This window comes from Sinocyclocheilus grahami, unplaced genomic scaffold, assembly GCF_001515645.1.
Source record: "Sinocyclocheilus grahami isolate Dianchi unplaced genomic scaffold, SAMN03320097.WGS_v1.1 scaffold905.1, whole genome shotgun sequence".
In the NCBI taxonomy this organism is placed as follows: Eukaryota; Metazoa; Chordata; class Actinopteri; order Cypriniformes; family Cyprinidae; genus Sinocyclocheilus; species Sinocyclocheilus grahami.
This window is the reverse complement of record NW_015506084.1, coordinates 317,772-318,218: the sequence shown is the minus strand read 5'-3', so window position 1 is coordinate 318,218 and position 447 is coordinate 317,772.

Below are 447 nucleotides of genomic sequence, written 5' to 3'. Positions count from 1 at the left end.
GGGGGGAGTGGTTTGTGTGGTGGGGGGGGGGGGGTTGTCTTTTAGACTAATCACATCTGTGGAGATCATAAAACCTTCAGTGTGTCCCGTTATAGCCTGTGCCTGTGAGCATGGGAATTTTTATTCCTGCCCCTATCTGGTTCAATATCGGTGTATGATTGTATGACTTCAGTTCAGTCAGTTCTATTATCGTTATTTTGCATTTACTGCTGCCTTCTGGGTTTTATCTTCCCTACTTTTCTATTCTAAGTTTGTTGCACTGCATGCAAAAATATTGTATTGCTCAGAGGTTGCTCTTCCATGTCTCGGGAGCAATGTGGGGTCCAAGATGACCCTGTAATAAATTATCTTTTATTTATCTGTTATATAATTTGATATAGTTCAGTTTTCATTCTCAAGTTTTATTTTAAGTCTGTCTTGTTGTGGGTAAAGAACAGGCATCTCATA